The 15,850-nt window shown below is 45.5% G+C and overlaps 1 protein-coding gene and 1 pseudogene across 1 annotated transcript in view; one reads left to right on the top strand and one right to left on the bottom strand.

Moving 5' to 3' along the window:
• The window catches only part of KCNN3 (potassium calcium-activated channel subfamily N member 3), a 515,690-nt gene that overhangs the window by 91,679 nt on the left and 408,161 nt on the right, over positions 1 to 15,850 (bottom strand). The gene's annotated exons all lie outside the window — the stretch shown is intronic.
• LOC147673673 (MARVEL domain-containing protein 1-like) lies at positions 4,615 to 5,123 on the top strand (annotated as a pseudogene).

Genomic DNA, 15,850 nt, shown 5'->3' on the forward strand with positions numbered 1-15,850 from the left:
GTTTATTATATCCCAATGCATTTCGGGCCCAGATTGGCCCTTCGTCAGGGGCAACTGAAATTGACAATAATATACATTAAAAAATCACTTCACAATGTGTGGTAATGCTCTCATTTAAATAATAATAACGTTTTACTGATTATACTTAGTTTCACCTTAATTAACACATGCTCTTATGTGGGGTCAGTGTATTAAGTAGACCATGGAAAATAATCCTTCTATTTTCTGTAGTGATCTTCAGACATTCTGCAGTTGAATGTGCCTAAGTTCCTCCCGTTTCCTACCCCCTGCATTCACCCAACATGACTTCAACTACCCTCCCCGTTTCTCTCTTCCCCCTCCTCACTCCACTCTATTTTCCATGGTCTACTTAATACACTGACCCCACATAAGAGCATGTGTTAATTAAGGTGAAACTAAGTATAATCAGTAAAACGTTATTATTATTAAATGAGAGCATTACCACACATTGTGAAGTGATTTTTTAATGTATATTATTGTCAATTTCAGTTGCCCCTGACGAAGGGCCAATCTGGGCCCGAAATGCATTGGGATATAATAAACTGCTTTTGAAGAATACAGCATTTGTACGTGTTCTGAATTAGAGGTTCGGATGGCCCGTTTCAAACATGAGAAGCCTAAGGAAATTGCTTTTCTTGCATGAAAGTTTGGAATTTGTGAAGAGTGAAAAAAACGGAGTACGAATTGAGAAAATAGGAGTAAATTGGTTTGAACATGGAAGCAAACATTGCGCAAATGCAATTTTTGGCTGTGCCAGCGGTTTGGGGTGAAAAGTCGCCTCTAAAAAATGTTATACCATTTTCTACGTGCAGTTTGGGCTAAGCACGTCACCAATGAGCACGCAACAATGTAATCTACTGACAAGCATGGAGGAATATTATGTTAAATACAGGTGTGCAATCCAACCTTAATCTAAATTGCCATTGTACACTCTTTTACACAGGACCTGGAGGAAGACTCTAAATTTGGAGGGACGGAAGTCATTGGGATAGCACAGGTAATGTCCTTCACCATCCTGACCGAGTACCCTTTGTCCGCCAAACTCTAAAACAGGCACTACATAGCTAAGGTTTCAGTACCCAGGAGGTGTTCAAATTGATACTCAGTACATAAAAGAATACCAATTTACATGTATTTCGAACACAGAAAAAAAGATCCCTTCACTGACCAACTGCAAAAGTTGACTGCTTCTGTCAAGTGGTGAATGGTGTTCACCTGGTACCAACGATGTAAAAAAAAGTCTGTAGAGACAGAATTAATGACTTTGAAAATGACAAAATTGGGAAATAATATTGAAAAAAAATATGCTGCCCATCTTGCCTTTTCTTGCTACTAAATTTAACCAAACCTGCTGCATAATTTTAGCGCTGAATAGTGCGGCCTTGCATTGCCACATAATTTCAGTGGCCACGACTATGGTGCACTAATTCTGGTACAAAGTATGGTAGGAAGGCCCATAATGTAACCTTAGTGTGTCTCAATGACAGGTAGGTGTGCCACTTTTTATCCAGGTACAGCTTTCTGGACACACTCAGACTCATCATGGGGGTCAGCTAAGCAAAGGAAATATTAACCATACTTTGGGGTCTATTTACTGAGATTTAACACCATGTTTGCATCACAAAGGTGACACGAAAAAACACTTAAATCTTTTTTTTACTAATTTACTTTCCAGCGCTAAACTTGTCTAGTGCTGGAAAACATTTGAAAGTAGCACAAAGCAGTGCATAGCACTGCTTTCCATTACTTAGCGCCAAGGGGCGTACCATTGATGGTGCATAGGTGCTTCCATGCAACCACCCAAGGTTTCAAAAAGTTAGCAGGGTCTAGCTTGAGATAATAGCGTCCATTTCAAATAGGCGCTATGAAGGAAAATTGCTTTCATTTCTCCTTTCTTTTCCAACTTTGTATGTGTGCTGCACTGTTAGCACACTGCCTTAGTGAGAAAAGGTTTCAATTTAGTCTACGTATGGTATTTTGTACTGGAAGGATTCCCTTCCAGTACAAAACCTATGCTTGACTCACGGAGACACCCTTGCTCTATAGTGCAAAGGTCCATCAGTGGCGCACAGCAGCATATTTCTGCACCGGCCCTAGGGAGAGGGGAGGAAAGTGATATATTTCTTTAAATATGCCGCTCTCCTGCTCTATACTTCTCACGCAGCGCAACATTTGGGGCTGCTACACTGCGCTATGTGAGAAACTAGTAAATCTGTGTCTTAGTCTACTGAAAATATCAACTGCTCCTATTCAAACAGAAAGCCTCCTATGGTCTGTGACTGAATCCTGGGATTGAAGGTTCCAGAAACCAGACAGCCATACGAGTCCATATTAACCCCTTCACTGCGGCGGCAATTCCGCCGCAGTGCTAGGCTTGGGGGGGGGGCCGCACGGCTAAGCTGCGCTTGTGACGGAACCGCTCCGTCACGTGCCTCGGGTGAGCTGTGCTAGTGACGGAACGGTTCCGTCACAAACGCGCCAGCTCAATAGAACGCGCCGCGCAGGCGCGAAATCAGCGCCAAATGGCGCATCGAGCAGGCCGTGACGGAACTGTTCCATCATTAGCACAGCTCACCCGAGGCGCGTGACGGAACGGTTCCGCCATAAGCGCCGAACGAGTTAATGGCAATACAGCGGTATATATATCTCCTTTAACAAAACAAAGCTGAACGCCTGCAGATGAAGTGCCTGGTCTCAGGAGAGGTGAATCACCCCTTAAATTCTTCTCTTTGTGTGTGTATCCGTGCTGTCCGTGAAGGTCTCGTCTGCTGATGCCATAAGATGGTGAACGCGCCACCGATGTTCTAGTAGCCAGCTCCAGTCTTCCTCTGACATCCACGCGCAACTTCCCGAAGCTTGTGATCCGGACAGCAGCTTCTGGAACTCGTGCGTCCTATGACAAGCCACCTGTGAGACCACTTTGTTCTGCCCGTTCCCCAAGGCCTGAAACACATTGGGTGAGAGGGTACATCACAGACCACTGGCACTCGTATAGTGTGGAAAAGGCCGCTTTATTGAAGCAGGTGCATATTACAGAATCTTCAACCCTAGGCACATCTGCCTTACAAAACTACAACCTCACTAAACATAATTTTCTTCTACCTTCCCCCACCCCTAACTGCTACCCCACCCTTACGGAAGCAGACTGCAAGTCATTGTATCTAAGTTCCCCTTTTGAACTAACTTAATTCCTATAATTATAAACCTTGAACTTCCTGCCTTCGGCAATTGTCAACTGACTCTCCTACCCTTTCAAAACTGCTTCACCCACCCCGACAGCAATAAAACCAATTCAACCTGCAAAACCTACTTGAAAAAAAATCTGTGCACCTGTAAACCTTACAACAATGCCCCAACTTCTTGCGTACCTGCTTCAAGAAAATTCAGCCCTCCAAATCACAACCCCCGCCGCCTCAACCATAACGAGGGATGGGCGGGTGGGAAAACTATTCACAGTCCTGCCTCTACTGCTATGCTACCATCCACTGTGTTGCTACACAAAATGGTGCCCGGTAGTCCAAACCTAAATACCTATACCGCCTGAGACCGCCCCTGCCTACTAACTGATGCCCAATCTGGCTGCAGATCCCTGGGCTCAATCACCCTACTCAAAAAGCCCGGGGGCGCATTGCCTCCGCTCACCTGCCCTCCCCAGGGCCCACTTTTATTGGCAGGAGGTGAGTCTTGTTCAAGGCAGGGAAGCCTGGAGAGATATGTCTTAGAAAAGTAAACAGGATTATATTCACTGAGAATTTGTGAAACCATCCTGATGAGTGCCTAATTTGAAGTTATCCCCCAGCTGGAAGCACACATCTTCTGCACCACTTTCTGCTACACAGTTAAATCCCCTCATACTTGATCATTTTGCACCAAATACCCTACTTTTATAGTAGGTGCTGCTGCCAGACATCTTTTTTCCTCTCTTTTTTGCTTTTAATTCGAGGGTGATGGCTGCAACCCAGAAGTAGTTATGTATGCTTACTCTTGCGGCTCACCTCACTTTGTTGTGGATTTTTTCTATTGGGTCTTTTGTCCCCTTTTTAGGTCTTGCCTAGCATTGCAGTGCATTCGTGCTCGCTCTGTGAGAACTATTGTTGTTGATTTGATTTTGGAAGATGACTTGAAGCCCAGCCCATCTTTTCCATTGGCTTGCGTAATTGTTTATGTTAAACGCTGACGCGTGATTAGAAATCTTTTTGTTTCCGCCCTGTTCAATTTTGGGATGGCCCATCTGGACAGGCCGACGCCATCTTTGTTTTCCGTGACGTAGGTGGGTCCTAGCGTTGCAGCGCATGCATCTGTCTGGTCAGAGGGAGTGTTCATTGGGGCCGCTCCCTTCTCACCGGAGGCTGCTGGGCATCTCTGTGCTCTGGGTTTGGTGCTAACATCAATCTCTTCTCTGCGGTGGCTGTTTGCAGAGACAACTCGCTCGTGTCCAGATATGGTGGTGTTGGTACGCGCCCGCTTCTCGGAAACTTCTGGCTCAGACAGCGCTCTTTCCTCAGGAGAAATTCGCTGGGCTGTCTCTCTCCTTAGACGCTCCTAGGTGGGCAGTGCAGTCTCTCGCAGGAGCCTGACTTCTCGCTGCCTGCTATGCCCCCTCCACCCTACTCACCCCCTCCAGCGCACCAGCCCCCGTCTGCACACTTGCCCCCACAGGCAGGGAGGAGCTCCCTGCGGGCGAACCGGGTCTTCCTGCGGAGCTTCCTGGGGGTGCTGCGGGTGCTGCAGCTGCTGTCCAGGGCCACCCTCTGGATCACCATCGCCTGCAAAAAGTACTAGGGTGCCATCCACTTCGCCCTCTTAGTGGCCGTGCTCTTCTGGCTGCTGACCATCGCCCTCTACCTGCTGACCCTCCTGGGCAATGAGTGCAGGCTGACACCAACACCGCGCTCGTCGCCCAGGCCACCGCCGCCGCCAGCATCATGATCCACAAGAAGCTGAGGCACAAGTACTGCAGCGTGGTGGCCTACAAGCACGACTGCCTCTACGACCTCTACCTGGCCGCCTCCTTCCTCGCCTGCCTCTGCTGCCTGCTCTACCTGCTGTCTGCCGTCGCCTGAGTCTTCAAGAAGTGCCAGGGCAACCAGGGCCTTATCTGAACTCCCGGCCTCGGGCCGGCCGGGTGTGGAGAGTGAGTGAGACGACTTGGATACAGCGCTATGGCAGATCAAACCACCTCCAGGCACTTCCAATCTGAACAAAATGGACTGTCGGGTTCATTACACTATAGTGCTGAATGCTGATGTTCTGTCCGTTTCTAAGCGCTTCCAGGTTTAGGCAGATAAGGAGAAACAACACAGGGGTGAAGCAGTTTGCCCAGGATCACATGTTTGAGGTCACATCTTAGTTTTAGTTTAGTTTAGTTTAGTTTGTATAGCGCAAACAGCTACCCAACAAAGGGTTTCCCGGCGCTTGTGATTCAGAGGAGGAAGTTTGGACAACTGACTCGATGTTAAACAGCCAAGTTTTAATGGCTTTTCTGAAACTGATATGATTAACCTCTGAGCGCAAAGCCTGTGGCATAGAGTTCCACAGGGAGGGGCCAAGGTAGGCAAAGGATCTACCTCCCATGCGTGATAGTCTTATTTTAGGCACAGCAAATTTGTTTGCTGTTGCGGATCTCAGCGTCCTGGATGGACGGTAGTGTTGTACCAGATTTAACAGGTATTTAGGGGCTTTATTTGCTGAGATTTTATGCATAAAGCATAGTGATTTAAATTTGATTCTGCTCTCAATTTTGAACCAGTGTAATTCTCGTATGAGTTTGGTAGTAGGTGCATGGATGGGAATTTTACCTAGCAATCTAGCCGCAGCATTTTGTACGGTTTGTAGTTTGCGGACAGTGGCTTTTTTGGCTCCCAAATATAGTATATTGGCATAATCCAATCTGGATGTTATGAGGGCGTTAATGACAGTTCTTTTGGTGTGATCTGGTAGCATCCAGCAGATTTTCTTTAGCCACTTCAGAATGACAAAGCAGGTGGCTGATGTTTTGATGGCCTGCTGGTGCATACTAAGAGTGTCATCTACCACAAAGCCAAGATTACGGGCCTGGTTAGTTGGTATAGGAGGAGAGCCCATTTCTGGGGGCCAGTGTTGGGGTCCCCAGAGTTCTTTATTTTTTCCTAGGATTATGAGTTCGGTTTTTTCACCGTTTAATTTAAAAAAATTATTTTTCATCCATCCAGCAATTTTTGTAAGCCCAGTTCTCAAGATAGAGGGATCATTATTGTCTGTAGGCGGAAGGGAAAAGAGAAGCTGAGAGTCATCAGCATAGGAGAACATTATCAGTCCAGTATCCTTAGCTATTTTAGCAAGAGGGCTCATGTATAAATTAAAAAGTAATGGGCTTAAAATTGAACCCTGGGGGACGCCATGTTTCAAGATATAGGTATCTGAGTACGTAGAGTTTGAAAAAATTTGGAATGTTCTGTTTTCAAGTAGGGATGTGATCCAATTTAAAGCAGGGCCACAGATGCCCATTGAGCGAAGGGTTTTTATTAGTACCGCATGTGAGACAGTGTCAAAAGCGGCACTGAGGTCTAAAAGCACCAGTGCCACTGTTTCACCCCTGTCTATCATTTGACGAATATTTTCGGTTACACCTAAGAGAGTGGTTTTGGTTGAAAAACCTGCTCGGAAGCCAGATTGAAAGGGAGGTAACAAGTCATGTGTTGTTATATAATTTGAGAGACAGCGGTGGACATGTTTCTCTAGAATTTTTGCAAATATAGGTAGGAGAGAAATTGGTCGAAAGTTTGCGGGTACCTTCGGGTCAGCATTAGCTTTTTTTAGGAGGGGATGGATCATGGCATGTTTCTACTCCGATGGAACCTATTCTTCTTGCAAGGATTTATTTAGAAGCTCTGTGACAGTGGATAGGGCTTTTCTGCTAAGTAGTTTTAAGATGGAGCATGGTAGCGGGTCTTTTGGCGAACCTGATTTGATCGTGCTTAGAAGTTCGGTGACAGTGTCAACGTTGAGTGTAGGCCAAACACTCAGAGAAGGGGTAGTGATTATATCCGAAAGAATGGCAGAATTGGTCTCTTCACTATCTGATCTATTAGCATCACTACCGTCAAAATGACTTTCCTCATGATTGTTCTGATTAAGTTGGATGGTCTGATAAATTTTATCAATTTTGTCGACAAAAAATGCGGCAAGTTGATTGCATTGGGTTTTATTTAAATCTTTATGCTGAGATTAGAATTCATATCTCAGCCGTTACACCACACCTCTTACTGAGGTGCATTACAGGAACAACAATTCTTTATATTTAAGACAAAAAGTGAGAAAATCATAATGTTGTGGTACCACTCTTGAAAAATATGGATACTCATATAAACAAGCATTTGCAATGCAACAGGTCGCGCATATGCGAGAGTTTGAGCTAGTGGCATTGTAAATGACAATGCCTTTTATTTATGTGTTGTTTTTCAAAACGGCTAAATAAAAGGCATTGTCATTTACAATGCCAATACCTTAAACTGCACAAATGCGAGACCTATTGCATTGCAAATGCTTGTTTAATTTTTACATGGGTGTGCACCCTTGTACCCTTGATCCTTTTTTATTGAGGTGCCCCTCTAACCTTACTCTTTTTTTTGCTCACTACCCGTCGCTGTGTAGGGTTCTGCAATCCAGTGGAAATGGGGAAGTGACCGATGATATGGAATGAGCGGCACATGGGTCTCATACCTTCAGGGCAGAACCGGGATGCAGAATACATGTGGACACCAATTTCCTGGCTTATTAAGGACACCTTAAATATTGTTGGACCAATTGATGATATAAGAATACTTTTAGTTAGACGTAGCAAACAACAAACAGCTCTGAAGAAGTCCTAAACTGAGTGAGGACGAAAAACAATGGAAAGGATTTTAACAGGAGATGGATTTATTACGTATGATGGACCAAGTGGTTTTGGATTTTGTGAATATAGTGAATCACATCCAACCTAAGGCTTTAATAACAAACATTGTGCAATTAGTACAATAAACACCGATGCAAATTGCACACCTGGAATTCCGATAACTGCACTCACTAATGCTCAAATAGCTCATTGTCGCTAATTGCCATTTGCATGGGAAATTTTTACCAGGTTTGACTGGGTGCAATTCTGCTGGGCAAAAACACACCAGTGAGCTCATTTTGCCCTTGAGTTATAATCCTGTGTCGAGTGCTAACAGGAGTAGCACCCGACATGGGACTGGGCTCAGATTGCAACTGATGCTGAAGCATTTTCTGCCTCTGGGCAGCATAACTGCTAATCAAACACAACAAATATAATAAAATAATTCAGGACAAATATTACCCCAGACAACGCTACTATGAGGGCCTTAGTGTGAGTAAGGGTGGTTTGAAATGTTGTTGCCACAGGGGTTTAACACAGGTCCCTGCAGCCCCCACAGTGTGGGAGGGGCCCCGAGCTGCAGGGGCCCCTCCGTAATGTACTCAGGCCTGAGAGCTCTGGATTAAATCCGGAGGCGGGCCCCTCTGTGTACCTTGCAGGGGGGGAGCCTTCAACTTTCGTTACACCACTGTTTTACCAGGGCTAATTTCGGTCACCAGGCCAACACGGGTCTGCGTTTTACGCTGGGCCAATGGATGAATTGTTTTGCCTTAGAAAATCATAGCTGCATGTGCAATACATATCCTATTGATTCCTTAGCATCAGTAATTTGTAGTGTTTACGTTTTAATGCATAGTCTTGAGACTGGCGTGCCTCTTTCAAGGCAACTACCAAGATTATGACAGTAAATTCAACTACAAATAATTAATAAAACATTACAAACCCTCAGGCATCTAAAGCGCTGAATAAAAACCCCAGCAATGGTAATAAAAAAACTAAAATTGATGGTCCTAACCTGCATGCGGACGCAAATACAGGGAGTCTTTTTAAATAATTATTTTTTGGGGGGGGGGGCCTGTTAAACATACATAACATCATAAATCCAATAAAACACACATTAAAATAAACTACATCACAACACCAATCAATATCAATATCAAGTAAAGTCATGATGATACAAAGACATGTGCTTATTTCATCTGTTGTACTTACATCTTAATATGTTTCAAGACATCTACATCTTACCTGCCAGGAATACAAAAGATATCTTGAAACAGAAAACACAACCCACTCAGTATTTTCAGTTGTTAGCATACAAGTGGTATCTATGAGGAACACGTTCGCAATCCTCACTACTAAATAATCAAAATCCCTAACTTGCTCAAAGTTGATTGATCCCAACTTCACATTCCATCTGAAAGACCTATGTAGGCGGAAAGCCATGAATTTAGTTTCAGCGACATTGATTTCCAAGTCATACTGTTCACAAGAAATTGAGAACCGATTAAGTAGGTTTTGCAAACCCATAGGGTTCGTTTAAATTAATAATATATCATCTGCAAACACTAGGGCAGGGACTCTTTGGTCTGTCAATTTGGGAGTGTCTCCTTTGCAGTCATAGTGCGTGTCAATGACCCCATTGGTGTAAACTGCTAACAGGGTTGGCAGTAATACACAGATCTGGCAAATTCTCCTTTTGATGTTAATATGGTCCATAAGTTCGCCCTCCCTTTCCCATCGCACGTGCGCATAGATTTGTTGCTGTACAAGCGTATTATATGTCAAGCAAGTTGGTTGGCATTCCCATATATTTAAGCACAGCTCATAATTTCGCCCAGGGAATAAGATCAAAGGTTACTCTCAGGTCGACGAATACTACATACAGGTGACTTTTGTTTAACGTTACTGTTTTCCAAAGGATTAGAATGTAACGAAGCACCTGATCTACAGTACTCATGTGTGACCTCAAGCATCTCTGGAGGTGCAATAACACCCGGGGGCATATTTACAAAAAAATGTTAGAGCGTGGACCAGCGCCAAATTCAGCAGTGTCGTGCTCCGACATTTTGAAAACACAGGGATGCGCAGTATTCACAAGAATATGGCACACTCCTGTGTTTCTCCTAGCACTGGCACAAAAAAAGCTGCCTAGTGCCAGCATAGTCACCCTGCCTCCATGTTGCAGGAGTGCCCATTCTGCAGCACACATGGAAAGAGCAAAAAACTAGGAGAAATCAAAAATTTCTCCTCGTATCGCCTTTCTAACACCTGGTAATCCATTTTGTTATAATGGCGCTGTTTTTGGCACTGCCTCAGCCTTGTAAATCTGGGACAGAGTCAAAAAGCAATGGGTGTTGTGGTGGAAAGTCCACAGCAACACCTATTGCACAGCCCTTTGCCGCAGAGGACTGCGGCGGAGAGGGGCATATTTAGAAGATGGCGTTAGGCCATGTAAAGTGGCTTACCGCCACCTTGTAAATATGGAAATGGCGCTACGCCACCAGAGCATGAAAAAAAGTGACACTTTGGTGGTGAATGTGGCTTGTAAATATGCCCCTTGGTTTCCTTCCATTCAGGATTTTTTTTACTAACAACTACCCACTATTATTTGGCCATTATATATCAGGCTCATTTGTCTGTAATTAGCTAGGTTGTCATTATCTCCTTTTTTAAGGATTGGAATTATTTCTAGACCTCTCCATGTTTCCGATATCTCTATTCCCCTGGCTATGGCTTTAGATATTACTTTGAATAGAAAGCCCCATACAAATTATTATTATTATTATTATTGCAGTCTTATATAGCACGTAGTTACCCTGGAGCATCCCAGCGCTTTTCAGAACGGAGGTAACATTCACGTGTGTTCAGGGTCAGCAGTTAACAAAAAAAATGTGTTTTCAAATGCTTGCGAAAACGAAGGAGACAGGTCTCAGAGCGCAAGCTTAAGGGGAGTGAGTTCCAGAGTACCGCAATATTCACAGAAAATCTTCTTCCCCCTGTGCGGGCCTTTTTAACTCTAGGGGTCTTGAGCAGGTGTTTTTGATTCGATCGTAGGGTTCTGCTGGCCTTGTAAGGTGTAACCAGACTCTGCAGAATAGGAGGGCCTATACACTGCAAAATTTTGTGCGCGAGACAGAGGGATTTAAATTTCACCCATTCCCGCACCGGTAACCAATGCAGTGCCCTCAGTGCAGGTTTGGCCGACCGTGACATGGGGATGTTTTTAAGCAATCGTGCTGCAGCATTTTGAATTTGTTGTAATTTATTCAAAGTTGCCTCAGGGGCACCCAGATAAATAGCATTGCTATAATCCAGTCTTGATATAATCAGCCCCTGAATCAAAAGCTTCCGAGATAGTGAAGGAAGAAGGGGCAGAACTTTACGCACGGACCGGAGAAGGCCAAAACAGACACCTGCCATTTTAGTAGCCTGGGTCCTGAAGTAGAGAACTTGCTCCAGCCAAATCCCAAGACTCTTGATCTCCTCCTTGGGATTCGGAGGTGAGCCCAGGCAACTAGGCCAGACAGTAGAGGGAAGTGAGGATCCTTTATGCCCCAACAGCATGATTTCGGTCTTTGAACCGTTCAGCTTTAGTGCAGACTCCCCCATACAAGTGTGAACTTTGGACAGGCAGGAGTACAACAAGTGGGGACTTTCGGTGGCCTGGGAAAGGGAAAACACCAGCTGGGTATCGTCGGCGTAGCTCACTTTTTTGATGTTAAATGGAGCCACCACATCCTCCAGGGGGGCCATATACACATTAAACAATGTGGGACTCAGGGAGGAGCCCTGCAGTACTCCACAATGGAGGTGAATGGATGCCGAACGTGCGCTACCTTCCCATACCTGATAGGTCCGATCGCTAAGAAATGACCGAAGCCATTTCAGTGCATTCCCCGTCACCCCGACATCTGACAGCCGCTGAAGTAACACTTGGTGATTCACAGTGTCAAAAGCTGCACTGAGGTCCAGGAGGATCACTGCCACTGATCCTCCTGAATCCAAAATGCTTCTTGCTTCTTCAACGACTGCCAGCAGGGCCGTGTCAGTGCCTTGGCCTGGGCGAAATCCAGTTTGTGAACTTCTCAATAGGCCGTTGGACTAAAGGAAGTTGGATAGATGAAGATTCACCAGCTTTTCCGTGATTTTGCTAAGTCCAAATGGCTCAGAAATATAAAGATCTCCTGGTATCTTGTCCTACCCTGGGGCTTTCCCAGTTTCCATGATATCTATGGCTGATTAAGTCTGTTCCATGGAGAAAGAAACTGGAGGAGCACACTCACAGTCAAGCACTGTGTTCCAATCATTTCCCTTGGCATCTCCACCCGCACTCGTAGTCTGATCAGAGTAGAGATCATTGAAATATTGTGCCACGGGGAAACAATATTCCCCTATCAGTTCTGAGTCTAATGTAGAACCAGTAACTGTTCCATAATCAGAGCAAAGTGTGCTCGCAGAAGAAGATGGGTGAGTGACCTAACTCGCCCACATTGTTTGCATTTAATTGAAGCACCCTAAAATGTAGGTATTCAACTATTATGGTCCTGATGAAAGTCACGAGACCCATTAGGGCTTATATTGGCAGAAACAGGTCGACCTGATTACAAAGTGCTGTGGACTAATAAATCACCCATATCAACAGCTCAAAGTTTTTAACTTTATCCTTGTCCAGCTTTTTATTAAAATTGTTCTCAATGGACAAGAGATATTTTTTAGCACATGCCACTGTCTCCCTATTGGTGGAGGATGTGGTACCACTTGGAGAAAGGGACACTCAACTGGTAAAGGTCTGATGATGACGCTATCCACCTGATCACACTAGCAAAAACAAACATACTCTGCGGGCTGTGACAGCATGGTTGAGGGTCTGAAAAATATTTTTAAGAGACTCTGACATAAGAGACACAAGTTGTTCATTCCCCCCCTCATGATCTTCGGTCTATATGAACAGGAAGCTGAATGAACCTCTGCTTCTTCCTCCGCATCCTGATTTGCTGGATATAAATCTCTTCATCCCTAGCAGCATGTGCAAGTATGTGCCAAAAAGCTTTACTATATTTCATACTTGCGGCTCTCGTCATTTCTCGCCATTTCCCTTCTTCACAGGTCTTCCTGGCCACTAGCTGCACACTCCTATATTGTGTCCTCCCGTCCACTATAGAATCTCTATGACCACTTTTTATGGCAGCCATTAGTTTTTGCTTGGCCTCTCTGCATTGCTTGTTGTACCAAATATATCTTACTGTTTATACGGCTTTACCTTCAGACTTCTATAGAAATGCAAACTAATCGATTCAATTAATTCCTTCAAAGTATTTATAACCGTGACTTCTTTCTGGACGGGATCATTAAAAAACACAAGGCATCAACAATTAGAGTATAAATATGTGCCACAGGGTCCACATTAGACAGTGTGGTGGGCCAATGAATCCATCTTTTGTTGTTAGAGTAAAAAAGTGGGCGCTGCAACCGGTAAACTCATTTGTTGACAGATTAACAAGGGAATATTCCTCAATGCCAACGACAGGGCAGTATAGTCACCATCATTTCTATTGACAACCTTCATTTCCTGTACATTGGGCCATAAATGCAAATCAAGTAGGCCATAGTCTTTTCAATTTCTATACAGCACATCTTGAAGGGACAAATTGGCCTTATTCGATGGTGTACAGCCATTTTATACACGCAAGCTACGTGATAATATTAGGGATGCAGTTTGTAATGCAACTTTGGTCATTTATTTAAAGGAGTCATTAACCTAGGAAATTGCCCTATTGATAAATTAATATATAGCCCCACTATTTCAGTGGGTTTTAGATTCCTTCCCATTTACTTTTCCGCTTCTTTGTGAGGGCTAAGAATTGTATTTTAATCCTCCGGATTCACCTTTTGGTGTTCAACACTGCTCGGGGCTTGTTTGCCTCCTGGCACGGCTCCGCAGCACTCCTGACACTATTTTCGGCCGGGTAGCGGCCATCTTGGACGTGACACGCGCTAGGCGTGGTCAGCGGTCCAGTTGTTGCACGACTCTTCCCGCCACTGGGCAAAATCTATTTAGTTCGACCCACTACGGGAGAGCGCTGCTACTGTGAGCATACACTTTGGTAGCTGCTGCTATTTTAAAAAAATTTAAAATTGTCCTCCGTTTTTGATTTTCTTCTGTGTGTTTGAGGGAATTTGGGGGGGGGGAGTGCCTGTCTTTTTAATTTGCTTTTCCGCTTCTTTGTGAGGGCTAAGAATTGTATTTTAATCCTCCGGATTCACCTTTTGGTGTTCGACACTGCTCGGGGCTTGTTTGCCTCCTGCCACGGCTCCGCAGCACTCCTGACACGATTTTCGGCCGGGTAGCGGCCATCTTGAATGTGAGACCCGCTTGGCGCAGTCAGCGGTCCAGTTGTTGCACGACTCTTCCCGCCACTGGCCATGCCCTATATAAATGTGCCTATATCGTACTCGTAGCGGGCGCGCCTAAGGCAAGCCCGTCTGCGCCCGTCCGTGACTGGCCGGGACCAGGGGCCAAAACCCCTGCCCCACCTGCCACCCACTTGGACGAAACATCTAGACGTACATACTCTAGAAAGGACCTTATGAGTCTTAACATTAAACTCCCACATTGTTGTCTCCCCTTATGTGTAAAAGTCGGACCTCTGAACACCATGGGCCCCTTTTGCTGCGGGACTTGTAGATGGTGTAGGAGAGTAGGGTCTGCAATCCTATGATCACCCAGATTTTTTGCTTTTGTTTCACTGGTTTACGACTTTCTCTGGCTGTGAGCCTGCTAATCAGACCCACAGCCTAGCTGTTCTCTCACTAAATTGACATGTGTACCTTAGGTGCATTATCCAATTGGTACTGGGCCACCTTATCAGACCCTGTAACTCAGGGCATAGGTGTACCCAGGGCCTACCAGGGGCTGAAGCATGTATTGGGCCACCCCTGGGTGGCCATCTAAATCTGACACAACTGGCTGCACGACAGCTGGGGCAAGGTGGTGTAATCACCCTTTGCTTTAGATATAGTATACCTATATCTAACCCTAAAAATGGACACACAGATTCCTATCAGTCACTCCTATGGCAGGCCTTGACCATCCTGAAGGCAGAGTGCTTGGAATCGTGTGAGATGGTGCTCTGGCATGAGCTGAGCCCGTTTGCAGCTTGCGGAACCAAGTCCTAATAGCTGTTCCATGATAACGCATACCATATACTCTTAAGTGCATTATAATCCTCGCGGTTAAATGCTATCTTTGGTATCGCTTTATCAAAACATGTCGAGTAAGGTGTCATACGAATTGGAATACTAACCCCTCGCCAATTCTGGCAACGGGGTTAGCATTCCACCCTTCTAGAGGGACACGACATGTATGTAACTGTGAACCCCGGTTAAAGTTAACTCAAGCCTCAGCATCACAAAATGGATGCTGCCACCACAGACACGAGTCTGACCCCCTGCAGCTGGGAGTCCTTCCAGCGAGGGGAGCTTGGACAAAGGGTTTCCTGTCAGGGGCGGTGCTAGCACCATCCCAGACAGGGTTTTGTGTATCCTGGGTAGGCAGGGCTTTACAGGAAGGTGACTGCAAGTGGCACCCCGGTGCTCACTACGCATCTGCCGGCTAGAACCAGTTCCAGGGGCACACCAGCCCCTGGCCTGGGGAAAGTCCGGCATGGGAGAGGGGTGTAACCACCCCCCTTCCTGGTCCCACCCCTAGGGCAGGACCTAGTCGCGTACCCACCCCTTTCTTTAGGATAAAGGCAGGAGCGGGGACCCTTCCAAATCAGATCATCTTTGAATCAAGAAACTACTTTCTACGAAAGGAACTCTGGACTTCTTCTCAAGATTTCTCCCTTGTGACTAAGGAGTAGTCACCCTGCATCCGCAGGCACCATCTAAGAACTCTGCCGTTTGCTGCACGTCCTTCCTCCGGAATCCGACCGACCAGCACGACAAGACCCGGCTTCCCTGGCACCTCTGACC

The sequence above is a fragment of the Lissotriton vulgaris genome, chromosome 12 (assembly GCF_964263255.1).
Source record: "Lissotriton vulgaris chromosome 12, aLisVul1.2, whole genome shotgun sequence".
NCBI classification, from domain to species: domain Eukaryota; kingdom Metazoa; phylum Chordata; class Amphibia; order Caudata; family Salamandridae; genus Lissotriton; species Lissotriton vulgaris.